Source organism: Micropterus salmoides, unplaced genomic scaffold (assembly GCF_014851395.1).
Source record: "Micropterus salmoides isolate LMB-PRFRI ecotype aquatic unplaced genomic scaffold, ASM1485139v1 Ms_hic_scaffold_1, whole genome shotgun sequence".
In the NCBI taxonomy this organism is placed as follows: domain Eukaryota; kingdom Metazoa; phylum Chordata; class Actinopteri; order Centrarchiformes; family Centrarchidae; genus Micropterus; species Micropterus salmoides.
The window spans coordinates 619,748-637,064 of NW_024040040.1; the positions used below are offsets into that span (position 1 = coordinate 619,748).

Consider the following 17,317-nt stretch of genomic DNA (forward strand, 5'->3'; position numbering starts at 1 on the left):
CGTGCAGGACTCTGGGCTGTCTCAAAAACCACAAAAAAACAAACAGCTGGAACTCCTTGCTTGCCTGCAGCGATGGTGGTATAGTGGTGAGCATAGCTGCTTCCAAGCAGTTGACCCGGGTCGATTCCCGGCCATCGCAGGTTGTTACTTCTTGTGCAACGCTTCACTCTGTCCAGCGATGTAGCACTGATAAAGTTAAAATGATTTAATCGTGTGGCTCTTCTACACATTTCAAATGTTACGGTAACAGAAGGGCTTTTTGGGCCAGGGTGCATGACGTGATGGACCCGGTCAGGGTTATGGTTAGCCAGTCAGCTGCACGGTAGGGGGCCTTAAAGAGACAGGACTGTAGTATTGCGCAAGTATCACACAAAGCACAAAAACAGAGTGAGGATATGCCTAAAGAATTCGTTACATACATACGATTTCATGGACAGTTAGTAATGCAATGATTTTGCATGTATTTCCGTTTCCATTCCACGGCCATGTAGTGAATATCTGACCAAACAATTCATTTCATAGGATGATGTCATACACAGTTCAGTCCTTGGCTTTGGGTGTTCTGTAAGAACGTCTTGGAAAAAATCATGCACTCAGGTGGCGTTTCCCATCACTCTTGAGCTCTTTCGTCCCACACAAGTCATGCAGCACTGATAAAGTTAAAATGATTTAATCGTGTGGCTCTTCTAGACATTTCAAATGTTACGGTAACAAATAGATCGAATTCTAACAGTGAAACAAGTCATGTCACCTGGCTTGTGACTCTGAAATACAAATTATCCACAGTTTCACAGCCGTTTCTTTCACAGTGTAGGGCTTTTGGGCCAGGGTGCATGACGTGATGGACCCAGTTAGGGTTAGGGTTAGCCAATCAGCTGCAGAGTAGGGGGCCTTAAAGAGACAGGACAGGACAAAAACAGACTGAGGATACGCCTAAAGAATTCGTTACATACATAGGATTTCATGGACAGTTAGTAATGCAATGATTTTGCATGTATGAGGTCCCGGTTCAATCCAGTGCATCTGAATTGTGTTTTACTGCTGACCATCACCGTGCAGGACTCTGGGCTGTCTCAAAAACCACAAAAAAACAAACAGCTGGAACTCCTTGCTTGCCTGCAGCGATGGTGGTATAGTGGTGAGCATAGCTGCCTTCCAAGCAGTTGACCCGGGTTCGATTCCGGCCATCGCAGGTCGTTTCTTCTTGTGCAACGCTTCACCTCTGTCCAGCGATGTCACTCTGAAGACTCTCGGGAGCTGCCTTTTAACCGGTGCAGATGCTGGTCATGAGAAGGTCGTGGGTTCGAGCCCCGGTCGTCACGGCCTTTCTGTGAGGAGTTTGCATGTTCTCGCCGTGTCTGCGTGGGTTCTCTCGGGTGCTCCGGCTTCCTCCCACCCTCCAAAGACATGCGGACTAGGTTAGTTGCTGACTCTAAATTGTCCATAGGTTTGCGTGTGCCTGCTTCTTTGTCTATGTGTGGCCCTGCGATGGACAGGCGACCTGTCCAGGGGGTACCCGCCTTTCGCCCATGTCAGCTGGGATTGGCTCCAGCCCCGCAACCCTGTACGCAGCATAAGCGGTTGACGATGGATGGATGGAGATGCCGGTCAAAACCGTCTTTATGGTGATTCATTGCTGATCTAGTTGCTCGGCTGTGCATGAAGACAACTTAGGTTACAGCATAGATGAATAAAGAGAACTGGATATAACTATGAAAGTTGCTCAGGGGCGCATGAAGCCAAAAAAGTTAGACTTTGCTTGTTGAAGATTAGGCGGTCAGAAATAGATGCTTGCGCTGTCTCCTACCTTTTTGGCCGTGGGGATGTAGCTCAGTGGTAGAGCGCATGCTTTGCATGTATGAGGCCCCGGGTTCAATCCCGGCATCTCCAGCAGCATATATGGAAAACTATCTCCACTTGGATAGTGCCTTTCTCACCATTCAAAGTGTTCCCTATCGCCATTGGGAGCAGTATGGCGTTCACTATCTTCGACATGGGCCGTTCCATTCCACGGCCATGTAGTGAATATCTGACCATTCATAAGATGATGTCATCCACAGTTCAGTCCTTGGCTTCCTGATGTTCTGTAAGAACGTCTTGGAAAAAATCGATGCTCTCAGGTGGCGTTCCCCATCATCTTGAGCTCTTTCGTCCCACACAAGTCATGCAGCACTGATAAAGTTAAAATGATTAATCGTGTGGCTCTTCTACACATTTCAAATGTTACGGTAACAGAAGGGCTTTTTGGGCCAGGGTGCACGACGTTATGGTTAGCCAGTCAGCTGCACGGTAGGGGGCCTTAAAGAGACAGGACTGTAGTATTGCGCAAGTATCACACAAAGCACAAAAACAGAGTGAGGATATGCCTAAAGAATTCGTTACATACATACGATTTCATGGACAGTTAGTAATGCAATGTTGCATGTATTTCCGTTTCCATTCCACGGCCATGTAGTGAATATCTGACCAAACAATTCATTTCATAGGATGATGTCATACACAGTTCAGTCCTTGGCTTCTGGTGTTCTGTAAGAACGTCTTGGAAAAAATCATGCACTCAGGTGGCGTTTCCCATCACTCTTGAGCTCTTTCGTCCCACACAAGTCATGCAGCACTGATAAAGTTAAAATGATTTAATCGTGTGGCTCTTCTAGACATTTCAAATGTTACGGTAACAAATAGATCGAATTCTAACAGTGAAACAAGTCATGTCACCTGGCTTGTGACTCTGAAATACAAATTATCCACAGTTTCACAGCCGTTCTTTCACAGTGTAGGGCTTTTTGGGCCAGGGTGCATGACGTGATGGACCCAGTTAGGGTTAGGGTTAGCCAATCAGCTGCAGAGTAGGGGGCCTTAAAGAGACAGGACAGGACAAAAACAGACTGAGGATACGCCTAAAGAATTCGTTACATACATAGGATTTCATGGACAGTTAGTAATGCAATGATTTTGCATGTATGAGGTCCCGGTTCAATCCAGTGCATCTGAATTGTGTTTTACTGCTGACCATCACCGTGCAGGACTCTGGGCTGTCTCAAAAACCACAAAAAAACAAACAGCTGGAACTCCTTGCTTGCCTGCAGCGATGGTGGTATAGTGGTGAGCATAGCTGCATTCCAAGCAGTTTTACCCGAGGTCGATTCCCGGCCATCGCAGGTGTTACTTCTTGTGCAACGCTTCACCTCTGTCCAGCGATGTAGCACTGATAAAGTTAAAATGATTTAATCGTGGCTCTCTACACATTTCAAATGTTACGGTAACAGAAGGGCTTTTGGGCCAGGGTGCATGACGTGATGGACCCGGTCAGGGTTATGGTTAGCCAGTCAGCTGCACGGTAGGGGGCCTTAAAGAGACAGGACTGTAGTATTGCGCAAGTATCACACAAAGCACAAAAACAGAGTGAGGATATGCCTAAAGAATTCGTTACATACATACGATTTCATGGACAGTTAGTAATGCAATGATTTTGCATGTATTTCCGTTTCCATTCCACAGCCATGTAGTGAATATCTGACCAAACAATTCATTTCATAGGATGATGTCATACACAGTTCAGTCCTTGGCTTCTGGATGTTCTGTATGTCGTCGCAGGTCGTTTCTTCTTGTGCAACGTTTCACCTCTGTCCAGCGATGTCACTCTGAAGACTCTCGGGAGCTGCCTTTTAACCGGTGCAGATGCTGGTCATGAGAAGGTCGTGGGTTCGAGCCCCGGTCGTCACGGCCTTTCTGTGAGGAGTTTGCATGTTCTCGCCGTGTCTGCGTGGGTTCTCTCCGGGTGCTCCGGCTTCCTCCCACCCTCCAAAGACATGCGGACTAGGTTAGTTGCTGACTCTAAATTGTCCATAGGTTTGCGTGTGCCTGCTTCTTTGTCTATGTGTGGCCCTGCGATGGACAGGCGACCTGTCCAGGGGGTACCCGCCTTTGCCCCATGTCAGCTGGATTGGCTCCAGCCCCCGCAACCCTGTACGCAGCATAAGCGGTTGACGATGGATGGATGGAGATGCCGGTCAACAACCGTCTTTATGGTGATTCATTGCTGATCTAGTTGCTCGGCTGTGCATGAAGACAACTTAGGTTACAGCATAGATGAATAAAGAGAACTAGAGCGCATGCTTTGCATGTATGAGGCCCCGGGTTCAATCCCCGGCATCTCCAGCAGCATATATGGAAAACTATCTCCACTTGGATAGTGCCTTTCTCACCATTCAAAGTGCTTTGCACTGCATCGCGTCTCCCTAACGCCATTGGGAGCAGTATGGCGTTCACTATCTTCGACATGGGCCCGTTTCCATTCCACGGCCATGTAGTGAATATCTGACCATTTCATAAGATGATGTCATCCACAGTTCAGTCCTTGGCTTCCTGATGTTCTGTAAGAACGTCTTGGAAAAAATCGATGCTCTCAGGCGGCGTTCCCCATCACTCTTGAGCTCTTTCGTCCCACACAAGTCATGCAGCACTGATAAAGTTAAAATGATTTAATCGTGTGGCTCTTCTACACATTTCAAATGTTACGGTAACAGAAGGGCTTTTTGGGCCAGGGTGCATGACGTGATGGACCCGGTCAGGGTTATGGTTAGCCAGTCAGCTGCACGGTAGGGGGCCTTAAAGAGACAGGACTGTAGTATTGCGCAAGTATCACACAAAGCACAAAAACAGAGTGAGGATATGCCTAAGAATTCGTTACATACATACGATTTCATGGACAGTTAGTAATGCAATGATTTTGCATGTATTTCCGTTTCCATTCCACGGCCATGTAGTGAATATCTGACCAAACAATTCATTTCATAGGATGATGTCATACACAGTTCAGTCCTTGGCTTCTGGATGTTCTGTAAGAACGTCTTGGAAAAAATCATGCACTCAGGTGGCGTTTCCCATCACTCTTGAGCTCTTTCATCCCACACAAGTCATACAGCACTGATAAAGTTAAAATGATTTAATCGTGTGGCTCTTCTAGACATTTCAAATGTTACGGTAACAAATAGATCGAATTCTAACAGTGAAACAAGTCATGTCACCTGGCTTGTGACTCTGAAATACAAATTATCCACAGTTTCACAGCCGTTTCTTTCACAGTGTAGGGCTTTTTGGGCCAGGGTGCATGACGTGATGGACCCAGTTAGGGTTAGGGTTAGCCAATCAGCTGCAGAGTAGGGGGCTTAAAGAGACAGGACAGGACAAAAACAGACTGAGGATACGCCTAAAGAATTCGTTACATACATAGGATTTCATGGACAGTTAGTAATGCAATGATTTGCATGTATGAGGTCCCGGTTCAATCCAGTGCATCTGAATTGTGTTTTACTGCTGACCATCACCGTGCAGGACTCTGGGCTGTCTCAAAAACCACAAAAAAACAAACAGCTGGAACTCCTTGCTTACCTGCAGCGATGGTGGTATAGTGGTGAGCATAGCTGCCTTCCAAGCAGTTGACCCGGGTTCGATTCCCGGCCATCGCAGGTCGTTACTTCTTGTGCAACGCTTCACCTCTGTCCAGCGATGTCACTCTGAACACTCTCGGGAGCTGCCTTTTAACCGGTGCAGATGCTGGTCATGAGAAGGTCGTGGGTTCGAGCCCCGGTCGTCACGGCCTTTCTGTGAGGAGTTTGCATGTTCTCGCCATGTCTGCGGGTGCTCCGGCTTCCTCCCACCCGCCAAAGACATGCGGACTAGGTTAGTTGCTGACTCTAAATTGTCCATAGGTTTGTGTGTGCCTGCTTCTTTGTCTATGTGTGGCCCTGCGATGGACAGGCGACCTGTCCAGGGGGTACCCCGCCTTTCGCCCCATGTCAGCTGGGATTGGCTCCAGCCCCCGCAACCCTGTACGCAGCATAAGCGGTGACGATGGATGGATGGAGATGCGGTCAACAACCGTCTTTATGGTGATTCATTGCTGATCTAGTTGCTCGGCTGTGCATGAAGACAACTTAGGTTACAGCATAGATGAATAAAGAGAACTGGATATAACTATGAAAGTTGCTCATTGGCATGAAGCCAAAAAAGTTAGACTTTGCTTGTTGAAGATTAGGCGGTCAGAAATAGATGCTTTGCGCTGTCTCCTGCCTTTTGGCCGTGGGGATGTAGCTCAGTGGTAGAGCGCATGCTTTGCATGTATGAGGCCCCGGGTTCAATCCCCGGCATCTCCAGCAGCATATATGGAAAACTATCTCCACTTGGATAGTGCCTTTCTCACCATTCAAAGTGTCCCTATCGCCATTGGGAGCAGTATGGCGTTCACTATCTTCGACATGGGCCCGTTTCCATTCCACGGCCATGTAGTGAATATCTGACCATTTCATAAGATGATGTCATCCACAGTTCAGTCCTTGGCTTCCTGATGTTCTGTAAGAACATCTTGGAAAAAATCGATGCTCTCAGGTGGCGTTCCCCATCACTCTTGAGCTCTTTCGTCCCACACAAGTCATGCAGCACTGATAAAGTTAAAATGATTTAATCGTGTGGCTCTTCTACACATTTCAAATGTTACGGTAACAGAAGGGCTTTTTGGGCCAGGGTGCACGACGTTATGGTTAGCCAGTCAGCTGCACGGTAGGGGGCCTTAAAGAGACAGGACTGTAGTATTGCGCAAGTATCACACAAAGCACAAAAACAGAGTGAGGATATGCCTAAAGAATTCGTTACATACATACGATTTCATGGACAGTTAGTAATGCAATGATTTGCATGTATTTCCGTTTCCATTCCACGGCCATGTAGTGAATATCTGACCAAACAATTCATTCATAGGATGATGTCATACACAGTTCAGTCCTTGGCTTCTGGTGTTCTGTAAGAACGTCTTGGAAAAAATCATGCACTCAGGTGGCGTTTCCCATCACTCTTGAGCTCTTTCGTCCCACACAAGTCATGCAGCACTGATAAAGTTAAAATGATTTAATCGTGGGCTCTTCTAGACATTTCAAATGTTACGGTAACAAATAGATCGAATTCTAACAGTGAAACAAGTCATGTCACCTGGCTTGTGACTCTGAAATACAAATTATCCACAGTTTCACAGCCGTTTCTTTCACAGTGTAGGGCTTTTTGGGCCAGGGTGCATGACGTGATGGACCCAGTTAGGGTTAGGGTTAGCCAATCAGCTGCAGAGTAGGGGGCCTTAAAGAGACAGGACAGGACAAAAAACAGACTGAGGATACGCCTAAAGAATTCGTTACATACATAGGATTTCATGGACAGTTAGTAATGCAATGATTTGCATGTATGAGGTCCCGGTTCAATCCAGTGCATCTGAATTGTGTTTTACTGCTGACCATCACCGTGCAGGACTCTGGCTGTCTCAAAAACCACAAAAAAACAAACAGCTGGAACTCCTTGCTTGCCTGCAGCGATGGTGGTATAGTGGTGAGCATAGCTGCCTTCCAAGCAGTTGACCGGGTTCGATTCCGGCCATCGCAGGTTCTTCTTGTGCAACGCTTCACCTCTGTCCAGCGATGTCACTCTGAAGACTCGGGAGCTGCCTTTTAACCGGTGCAGATGCTGGTCATGAGAAGGTCGTGGGTTCGAGCCCCGGTCGTCACGGCCTTTCTGTGAGGAGTTTGCATGTTCCGCCGTGTCTGCGTGGGTTCTCTCCGGGTGCTCCGGCTTCCTCCCACCCTCCAAAGACATGCGGACTAGGTTAGTTGCTGACTCTAAATTGTCCATAGGTTTGTGTGCCTGCTTCTTTGTCTATGTGTGGCCCTGCGATGGACAGGCGACCTGTCCAGGGGGTACCCCGCCTTTCGCCCCATGTCAGCTGGATTGGCTCCAGCCCCCGCAACCCTGTACGCAGCATAAGCGGTTGACGATGGATGGATGGAGATGCCGGTCACAACCGTCTTTATGGTGATTCATTGCTGATCTAGTTGCTCGGCTGTGCATGAAGACAACTTAGGTTACAGCATAGATGAATAAAGAGAACTGGATATAACTATGAAAGTTGCTCAGGGCGCATGAAGCCAAAAAAGTTAGACTTTGCTTGTTGAAGATTAGGCGGTCAGAAATAGATGCTTTGCGCTGTCTCCTTTTTGGCCGTGGGGATGTAGCTCAGTGGTAGAGCGCATGCTTTGCATGTATGAGGCCCCGGGTTCAATCCCCGGCATCTCCAGCAGCATTATGGAAAACTATCTCCACTTGGATAGTGCCTTTCTCACCATTCAAAGTGTCTCCTATCGCCATTGGGAGCAGTATGGCGTTCACTATCTTCGACATGGCCCGTTTCCATTCCACGGCCATGTAGTGAATATGACCATTTCATAAGATGATGTCATCCACAGTTCAGTCCTTGGCTTCCTGATGTTCTGTAAGAACGTCTTGGAAAAAATCGATGCTCTCAGGGGCGTTCCCCATCACTCTTGAGCTCTTTCGTCCCACACAAGTCATGCAGCACTGATAAAGTTAAAATGATTTAATCGTGTGGCTCTTCTACACATTTCAAATGTTACGGTAACAGAAGGGCTTTTTGGGCCAGGGTGCACGACGTTATGGTTAGCCAGTCAGCTGCACGGTAGGGGGCCTTAAAGAGACAGGACTGTAGTATTGCGCAAGTATCACACAAAGCACAAAAAGAGTGAGGATATGCCTAAAGATTCGTTACATACATACGATTTCATGGACAGTTAGTAATGCAATGATTTTGCATGTATTTCCGTTTCCATTCCACGGCCATGTAGTGAATATCTGACCAAACAATTCATTTCATAGGATGATGTCATACACAGTTCAGTCCTTGGCTTCTGGGTGTTCTGTAAGAACGTCTTGGAAAAATCATGCACTCAGGTGGCGTTTCCCATCACTCTTGAGCTCTTTCGTCCCACACAAGTCATGCAGCACTGATAAAGTTAAAAGATTTAATCGTGTGGCTCTTCTAGACATTTCAAATGTTACGGTAACAAATAGATCGAATTCTAACAGTGAAACAAGTCATGTCACCTGGCTTGTGACTCTGAAATACAAATTATCCACAGTTTCACAGCCGTTTCTTTCACAGTGTAGGGCTTTTGGGCCAGGGTGCATGACGTGATGGACCCGTTAGGGTTAGGGTTAGCCAATCAGCTGCAGAGTAGGGGGCCTTAAAGAGACAGGACAGGACAAAAACAGACTGAGGATACGCCTAAAGAATTCGTTACATACATAGGATTTCATGGACAGTTAGTAATGCAATGATTTTGCATGTATGAGGTCCCGGTTCAATCCAGTGCATCTGAATTGTGTTTTACTGCTGACCATCACCGTGCAGGACTCTGGGCTGTCTCAAAAACCACAAAAAAACAAAAGCTGGAACTCCTGCTTGCCTGCAGCGATGGTGGATAGTGGTGAGCATAGCTGCATTCCAAGCAGTTTTACCCGAGGTCGATTCCCGGCCATCGCAGGTTGTTACTTCTTGTGCAACGCTTCACCTCTGTCCAGCGATGTAGCACTGATAAAGTTAAAATGATTTAATCGTGTGGCTCTTCTACACATTTCAAATGTTACGGTAACAGAAGGGCTTTTTGGGCCAGGGTGCATGACGTGATGGACCCGGTCAGGGTTATGGTTAGCCAGTCAGCTGCACGGTAGGGGGCCTTAAAGAGACAGGACTGTAGTATTGCGCAAGTATCACACAAAGCACAAAAAAGAGTGAGGATATGCCTAAAGAATTCGTTACATACATACGATTTCATGGACAGTTAGTAATGCAATGATTTTGCATGTATTTCCGTTTCCATTCCACAGCCATGTAGTGAATATCTGACCAAACAATTCATTTCATAGGATGATGTCATACACAGTTCAGTCCTTGGCTTCTTTCTGTTGTCGTCGCAGGTCGTTCTTCTTGTGCAACGTTTCACCTCTGTCCAGCGATGTCACTCTGAAGACTCTCGGGAGCTGCCTTTTAACCGGTGCAGATGCTGGTCATGAGAAGGTCGTGGGTTCGAGCCCCGGTCGTCACGGCCTTTCTGTGAGGAGTTTGCATGTTCTCGCCGTGTCTGCGTGGGTTCTCTCCGGGTGCTCCGGCTTCCTCCACCCTCCAAAGACATGCGGACTAGGTTAGTTGCTGACTCTAAATTGTCCATAGTTTGCGTGTGCCTGCTTCTTTGTCTATGTGTGGCCCTGCGATGGACAGGCGACCTGTCCAGGGGGTACCCCGCCTTTCGCCCCATGTCAGCTGGGATTGGCTCCAGCCCCGCAACCCTGTACGCAGCATAAGCGGTTGACGATGGATGGATGGAGATGCCGGTCAACAACCGTCTTTATGGTGATTCATTGCTGATCTAGTTGCTCGGCTGTGCATGAAGACAACTTAGGTTACAGCATAGATGAATAAAGAGAACTAGAGCGCATGCTTTGCATGTATGAGGCCCCGGGTTCAATCCCCGGCATCTCCAGCAGCATATATGGAAAACTATCTCCACTTGGATAGTGCCTTTCTCACCATTCAAAGTGCTTTGCACTGCATCGCGTCTCCCTAACGCCATTGGGAGCAGTATGGCGTTCACTATCTTCGACATGGGCCCGTTTCCATTCCACGGCCATGTAGTGAATATCTGACCATTTCATAAGATGATGTCATCCACAGTTCAGTCCTTGGCTTCCTGATGTTCTGTAAGAAACGTCTTGGAAAAATCGATGCTCTCAGAGCGGCGTTCCCCATCACTCTTGAGCTCTTTCGTCCCACACAAGTCATGCACTGATAAAGTTAAAATGATTTAATCGTGTGGCTCTTCTACACAAAATGTTACGGTAACAGAAGGGCTTTTTGGGCCAGGGTGCATGACGTGATGGACCCGGTCAGGGTTATGGTTAGCCAGTCAGCTGCACGGTAGGGGGCCTTAAAGAGACAGGACTGTAGTATTGCGCAAGTATCACACAAAGCACAAAAACAGAGTGAGGATATGCCTAAGAATTCGTTACATACATACGATTTCATGGACAGTTAGTAATGCAATGATTTTGCATGTATTTCCGTTTCCATTCCACGGCCATGTAGTGAATATCTGACCAAACAATTCATTTCATAGGATGATGTCATACACAGTTCAGTCCTTGGCTTCTGGATGTTCTGTAAGAACGTCTTGGAAAAATCATGCACTCAGGTGGCGTTTCCCATCACTCTTGAGCTCTTTCATCCCACACAAGTCATACAGCACTGATAAAGTTAAAATGATTTAATCGTGTGGCTCTTCTAGACATTTCAAATGTTACGGTAACAAATAGATCGAATTCTAACAGTGAAACAAGTCATGTCACCTGGCTTGTGACTCTGAAATACAAATTATCCACAGTTTCACAGCCGTTTCTTTCACAGTGTAGGGCTTTTGGGCCAGGGTGCATGACGTGATGGACCCAGTTAGGGTTAGGGTTAGCCAATCAGCTGCAGAGTAGGGGGCCTTAAAGAGACAGGACAGGACAAAACAGACTGAGGATACGCCTAAAGAATTCGTTACATACATAGGATTTCATGGACAGTTAGTAATGCAATGATTTTCATGTATGAGGTCCCGGTTCAATCCAGTGCATCTGAATTGTGTTTTACTGCTGACCATCACCGTGCAGGACTCTGGGCTGTCTCAAAAACCACAAAAAAACAAACAGCTGGAACTCCTTGCTTACCTGCAGCGATGGTGGTATAGTGGTGAGCATAGCTGCCTTCCAAGCAGTTGACCCGGGTTCGATTCCCGGCCATCGCAGGTCGTTACTTCTTGTGCAACGCTTCACCTCTGTCCAGCGATGTCACTCTGAACACTCTCGGGAGCTGCCTTTTAACCGGTGCAGATGCTGGTCATGAGAAGGTCGTGGGTTCGAGCCCCGGTCGTCACGGCCTTTCTGTGAGGAGTTTGCATGTTCTCGCCATGTCTGCGTGGGTTCTCTCCGGGTGCTCCGGCTTCCTCCCACCCCCAAAGACATGCGGACTAGGTTAGTTGCTGACTCTAAATTGTCCATAGGTTTGTGTGTGCCTGCTTCTTTGTCTATGTGTGGCCCTGCGATGGACAGGCGACCTGTCCAGGGGTACCCCGCCTTTCGCCCCATGTCAGCTGGGATTGGCTCCAGCCCCCGCAACCCTGTACGCAGCATAAGCGGTTGACGATGGATGGATGGAGATGCCGGTCAACAACCGTCTTTATGGTGATTCATTGCTGATCTAGTTGCTCGGCTGTGCATGAAGACAACTTAGGTTACAGCATAGATGAATAAAGAGAACTGGATATAACTATGAAAGTTGCTCATTGGCATGAAGCCAAAAAAGTTAGACTTTGCTTGTTGAAGATTAGGCGGTCAGAAATAGATGCTTTGCGCTGTCTCCTACCTTTTTGGCCGTGGGGATGTAGCTCAGTGGTAGAGCGCATGCTTTGCATGTATGAGGCCCCGGGTTCAATCCCCGGCATCTCCAGCAGCATATTGGAAACTATCTCCACTTGGATAGTGCCTTCTCACCATTCAAATGTCTCCCTATCGCCATTGGGAGCAGTATGGCGTTCACTATCTTCGACATGGGCCCGTTTCCATTCCACGGCCATGTAGTGAATATCTGACCATTTCATAAGATGATGTCATCCACAGTTCAGTCCTTGGCTTCCTGATGTTCTGTAAGAACATCTTGGAAAAAATCGATGCTCTCAGGTGGCGTTCCCCATCACTCTTGAGCTCTTTCGTCCCACACAAGTCATGCAGCACTGATAAAGTTAAAATGATTTAATCGTGTGGCTCTTCTACACATTTCAAATGTTACGGTAACAGAAGGGCTTTTTGGGCCAGGTGCACGACGTTATGGTTAGCCAGTCAGCTGCACGGTAGGGGGCCTTAAAGAGACAGGACTGTAGTATTGCGCAAGTATCACACAACAAGCACAAAACAGAGTGAGGATATGCCTAAAGAATTCGTTACATACATACGATTTCATGGACAGTTAGTAATGCAATGATTTTGCATGTATTTCCGTTTCCATTCCACGGCCATGTAGTGAATATCTGACCAAACAATTCATTTCATAGGATGATGTCATACACAGTTCAGTCCTTGGCTTCTGGGTGTTCTGTAAGAACGTCTTGGAAAAAATCAGCACTCAGGTGGCGTTTCCCATCACTCTTGAGCTCTTTCATCCCACACAAGTCAGCAGCACTGATAAAGTTAAAATGATTTAATCGTGTGGCTCTTCTAGACATTTCAAATGTTACGGTAACAAATAACGAATTCTAACAGTGAAACAAGTCATGTCACCTGGCTTGTGACTCTGAAATACAAATTATCCACAGTTTCACAGCCTTTCTTTCACAGTGTAGGGCTTTTTGGGCCAGGGTGCATGACGTGATGGACCCAGTTAGGGTTAGGGTTAGCCAATCAGCTGCAGAGTAGGGGCCTTAAAGAGACAGGACAGGACAAAACAGACTGAGGATACGCCTAAAGAATTCGTTACATACATAGGATTTCATGGACAGTTAGTAATGCAATGATTTGCATGTATGAGGTCCCGGTTCAATCCAGTGCATCTGAATTGTGTTTTACTGCTGACCATCACCGTGCAGGACTCTGGGCTGTCTCAAAAACCACAAAAAAACAAACGCTGGAACTCCTTGCTTGCCTGCAGCGATGGTGGTATAGTGTGAGCATAGCTGCATTCCAAGCAGTTTTACCCGAGGTCGATTCCCGGCCATCGCAGGTTGTTACTTCTTGTGCAACGCTTCACCTCTGTCCAGCGATGTAGCACTGATAAAGTTAAAATGATTTAATCGTGTGGCTCTTCTACACATTTCAAATGTTACGGTAACAGAAGGGCTTTTTGGGCCAGGGTGCATGACGTGATGGACCCGGTCAGGGTTATGGTAGCCAGTCAGCTGCACGGTAGGGGGCCTTAAAGAGACAGGACTGTAGTATTGCGCAAGTATCACACAAAGCACAAAAAACAGAGTGAGGATATGCCTAAAGAATTCGTTACATACATACGATTTCATGGACAGTTAGTAATGCAATGATTTTGCATGTATTTCCGTTTCCATTCCACGGCCATGTAGTGAATATCTGACCAAACAATTCATTTCATAGGATGATGTCATACACAGTTCAGTCCTTGGCTTCTGGATGTTCTGTAAGAACGTCTTGGAAAAATCATGCACTCAGGTGGAGTTTCCCATCACTCTTGAGCTCTTTCGTCCCACCACAAGTCATGCAGCACTGATAAAGTTAAAATGATTTAATCGTGTGGCTCTTCTAGACATTTCAAATGTTACGGTAACAAATAGATCGAATTCTAACAGTGAAACAGTCATGTCACCTGGCTTGTGACTCTGAAATACAAATTATCCACAGTTCACAGCCCTTTCTTTCACAGTGTAGGGCTTTTTGGGCCAGGGTGCATGACGTGATGGACCCAGTTAGGGTTAGGGTTAGCCAATCAGCTGCAGAGTAGGGGCCTTAAAGAGACAGGACAGGACAAAACAGACTGAGGATACGCCTAAAGAATTCGTTACATACATAGGATTCATGGACAGTTAGTAATGCAATGATTTTGCATGTTAGTCCCGGTTCAATCCAGTGCATCTGAATTGTGTTTTACTGCTGACCATCACCGTGCAGGACTCTGGGCTGTCTCAAAAACCACAAAAAAACAAACAGCTGGAACTCCAGTATGGCGTTCACTATCTTCGACATGGGCCCGTTTCCATTCCACGGCCATGTAGTGAATATCTGACCATTTCATAAGATGATGTCATCCACAGTTCAGTCCTTGGCTTCCTGAGTGTCTGTAAGAACATCTTGGAAAAAATCGATGCTCTCAGTGGCGTTCCCCATCACTCTTGAGCTCTTTCGTCCCACACAAGTCATGCAGCACTGATAAAGTTAAAATGATTTAATCGTGTGGCTCTTCTACACATTTCAAATGTTACGGTAACAGAAGGGCTTTTTGGGCCAGGGTGCACGACGTTGGTTAGCCAGTCAGCTGCACGGTAGGGGGCCTTAAAGAGAAGGTCTGGATCTTCTGGATGTTCTGTAAGAACGTCTTGGAAAAAATCATGCACTCAGGTGGAGTTTCCCATCACCTTGAGCTCTTCGTCCCCACACAAGTCATGCAGCACTGATAAAGTTAAATGATTTAATCGTGTGGCTCTTCTAGACATTCAAATGTTACGGTAACAAATAGATCGAATTCTAACAGTGAAACATCATGTCACCCTGGCTTGTGACTCTGAAATACAAATTATCCACAGTTTCACAGCCCTTTCTTTCACAGTGTAGGGCTTTTTGGGCCAGGGTGCATGACGTGATGGACCCAGTTAGGGTTAGGGTTAGCCAATCAGCTGCAGAGTAGGGGGCCTTAAAGAGACAGACAGGACAAAAACAGACTGAGGATACGCCTAAAGAATTCGTTACATACATAGGATTTCATGGACAGTTAGTAATGCAATGATTTTGCATGTATGAGGTCCCGTTCAATCCAGTGCATCTGAATTGTGTTTTACTGCTGACCATCACCGTGCAGGACTCTGGGCTGTCTCAAAAACCACAAAAAAACAACAGCTGGAACTCCTTGCTTGCCTGCAGCGATGGTGGTATAGTGGTGAGCATAGCTGCATTCCAAGCAGTTTACCCGAGGTCGATTCCCGGCCATCGCAGGTTGTTACTTCTTGTGCAAACGCTTCACCTCTGTCCAGCGATGTAGCACTGATAAAGTTAAAATGATTTAATCGTGTGGCTCTTCTACACATTTCAAATGTTACGGTAACAGAAGGGCTTTTTGGGCCAGGGTGCATGACGTGATGGACCCGGTCAGGGTTATGGTTAGCCAGTCAGCTGCACGGTAGGGGGCCTTAAAAGACAGGACTGTAGTATTGCGCAAGTATCACACAAAGCACAAAAACAGAGTGAGGATATGCCTAAAGAATTCGTTACATACATACGATTTCATGGACAGTTAGTAATGCAATGATTTTGCATGTATTTCCGTTTCCATTCCACGGCCATGTAGTGAATATCTGACCAAACAATTCATTTCATAGGATGATGTCATACACAGTTCAGTCCTTGGCTTCTGGATGTTCTGTAAGAACGTCTTGGAAAAAATCATGCACTCAGGTGGAGTTTCCCATCACTCTTGAGCTCTTTCGTCCCACACAAGTCATGCAGCACTGATAAAGTTAAAATGATTTAATCGTGGGCTCTTCTAGACATTTCAATGTTACGGTAACAATAGATCGAATTCTAACAGTGAAACAGTCATGTCACCTGGCTTGTGACTCTGAAATACAAATATCCACAGTTTCACAGCCCTTTCTTTCACAGTGTAGGGCTTTTTGGCCAGGGTGCATGACGTGATGGACCAGTTAGGGTTAGGGTTAGCCAATCAGCTGCAGAGTAGGGGGCCTTAAGAGACAGGACAGGACAAAACAGACTGAGGATACGCCTAAAGAATCGTTACATACATAGGATTTCATGGACAGTTAGTAATGCATTTTGCATGTATGAGGTCCCGGTTCAATCCAGTGCATCTGAATTGTGTTTTACTGCTGACCATCACCGTGCAGGACTCTGGGCTGTCTCAAAACCACAAAAAACAAACAGCTGGAACTCTTGCTGCCTGCAGCGATGGTGGTATAGTGGTGAGCATAGCTGCCTTCCAAGCAGTTGACCCGGGTTCGATTCCCGGCCATCGCAGGTCGTTACTTCTTGTGCAACGCTTCACCTCTGTCCAGCGATGTCACTCTGAAGACTCTCGGGAGCTGCCTTTTAACCGGTGCAGATGCTGGTCATGAGAAGGTCGTGGGTTCGAGCCCGGTCGTCACGGCCTTTCTGTGAGGAGTTTGCATGTTCTGCCGTGTCTGCTTGGGTTCTCTCGGGTGCTCCGGCTTCCTCCACCCTCCAAAGACATGCGGACTAGGTTAGTTGCTGACTTTAAATTGTCCATAGGTTTGCGTTGCCTGCTTCTTGTCTATGTGGCCCTGCGATGGACAGCGACCTGTCCAGGGGGTACCCCGCCTTTCGCCCCATGTCAGCTGGGATTGGCTCCAGCCCCCGCAACCCTGTAACGCAGCATAAGCGGTTGACGATGGATGGATGGAGATGCCGGTCACAACCGTCTTTATGGTGATTCATTGCTGATCTAGTTGCTCGGCTGTGCATGAAGACACTTAGGTTACAGCATAGATGATAAGAGAACTGGATATAACTATGAAAGTTGCTCAGGGGCGCATGAAGCCAAAAAAGTTAGACTTTGCTTGTTGAAGATTAGGCGGTCAGAAATAGATGCTTTGCGCTGTCTCCTGCCTTTTTGGCCGTGGGGATGTAGCTCAGTGGTAGAGCGATGCTTTGCATGTATGAGGCCCCGGGTTCAATCCCCGGC

The 17,317-nt window shown here is 47.0% G+C and overlaps 8 non-coding genes across 8 annotated transcripts; all 8 read left to right on the plus strand.

Moving 5' to 3' along the window:
* Nucleotides 1-1,121: 1,121 nt before the first annotated feature.
* Nucleotides 1,122-1,192, plus strand: trnag-ucc. Its single transcript has one exon. It is a non-coding gene; the product is annotated as a tRNA-Gly (tRNA).
* A 627-nt stretch (nt 1,193-1,819) lies between these two features.
* On the plus strand, nt 1,820-1,890 carry trnaa-ugc. Its single transcript has one exon. It is a non-coding gene; the product is annotated as a tRNA-Ala (tRNA).
* A 3,506-nt stretch (nt 1,891-5,396) lies between these two features.
* On the plus strand, nt 5,397-5,468 carry trnag-ucc. Its single transcript has one exon. It is a non-coding gene; the product is annotated as a tRNA-Gly (tRNA).
* Nucleotides 5,469-6,083: 615 nt separating this feature from the next.
* trnaa-ugc lies at nt 6,084-6,155 on the plus strand. The gene has a single exon. It is a non-coding gene; the product is annotated as a tRNA-Ala (tRNA).
* A 1,886-nt stretch (nt 6,156-8,041) lies between these two features.
* trnaa-ugc lies at nt 8,042-8,113 on the plus strand. Its single transcript has one exon. It is a non-coding gene; the product is annotated as a tRNA-Ala (tRNA).
* Nucleotides 8,114-11,603: 3,490 nt separating this feature from the next.
* Nucleotides 11,604-11,675, plus strand: trnag-ucc. Its single transcript has one exon. It is a non-coding gene; the product is annotated as a tRNA-Gly (tRNA).
* A 629-nt stretch (nt 11,676-12,304) lies between these two features.
* trnaa-ugc lies at nt 12,305-12,376 on the plus strand. Its single transcript has one exon. It is a non-coding gene; the product is annotated as a tRNA-Ala (tRNA).
* A 4,184-nt stretch (nt 12,377-16,560) lies between these two features.
* On the plus strand, nt 16,561-16,632 carry trnag-ucc. The gene has a single exon. It is a non-coding gene; the product is annotated as a tRNA-Gly (tRNA).
* Nucleotides 16,633-17,317: the final 685 nt, after the last annotated feature.